Source organism: Austrofundulus limnaeus, unplaced genomic scaffold, assembly GCF_001266775.1.
Source record: "Austrofundulus limnaeus strain Quisiro unplaced genomic scaffold, Austrofundulus_limnaeus-1.0 Scaffold3585, whole genome shotgun sequence".
Classification (NCBI taxonomy): Eukaryota; Metazoa; Chordata; class Actinopteri; order Cyprinodontiformes; family Rivulidae; genus Austrofundulus; species Austrofundulus limnaeus.
This window is the reverse complement of record NW_013955987.1, coordinates 1-763: the sequence shown is the minus strand read 5'-3', so window position 1 is coordinate 763 and position 763 is coordinate 1. Positions and strand designations below refer to the sequence as shown.

At 52.7% G+C, this 763-nt stretch overlaps 1 long non-coding RNA gene across 1 annotated transcript in view; it reads right to left on the bottom strand.

Annotated features, from left to right (window-relative positions):
* The window catches only part of LOC106511919 (uncharacterized), a 5,227-nt gene extending 4,492 nt beyond the window's left edge, over positions 1–735 (bottom strand). Inside the window, exon 1 of the long non-coding RNA XR_001309572.1 lies at positions 718–735. This is a non-coding gene — a long non-coding RNA (uncharacterized LOC106511919). The remainder of the gene's footprint in view (positions 1–717) is intronic.
* Between the last annotated feature and the right edge of the window lie 28 nt (positions 736–763).

Genomic DNA, 763 nt, shown 5'->3' with positions numbered 1-763 from the left:
ACCCTCTGTTAGACCTCAGACCCTCTGTTAGACCTCAGACCCTCTGTCAGACCTCAGACCTTCTGTCAGACCTCAGACCCTCTGTCAGACCTCAGACCTTCTGTCAGACCTCAGACCCTCTGCTGGACCTCAGACCTTCTGTTAGACCTCAGACCCTCTGCTGAACCTCAGACTCTCTGTCAGACCTCAGACCCTCTGCTGGACCTCAAACCCTCTGTTAGACCTCAGACCTTCTGTTAGACCTCAGACCTTCTGTCAGACCTCAGACCCTCTGTCAGACTTCAGACCATCTGTTAGACCTCAGACCTTCTGTTAGACCTCAGACCTTCTGTCAGACCTCAGACTCTCTGTCAGACCTCAGACCCTCTGCTGGACCTCAAACCCTCTGTTAGACCTCAGACCTTCTGTTAGACCTCAGACCTTCTGTCAGACCTCAGACCCTCTGTCAGACTTCAGACCATCTGTTAGACCTCAGACCTTCTGTTAGACCTCAGACCTTCTGTCAGACCTCAGACTCTCTGTCAGACCTCAGACCCTCTGCTGGACCTCAAACCCTCTGTTAGACCTCAGACCTTCTGTTAGACCTCAGACCTTCTGTCAGACCTCAGACCCTCTGTCAGACTTCAGACCATCTGTTAGACCTCAGACCTTCTGTTAGACCTCAGACCCTCTGTTAGACCTCAGACCCTCTGCTGGACCTCAGACCCTCTGTAAGACCTCAGACCCTCTGTTAGACCTCAGACCTTCTGTCAGACCTCAGACC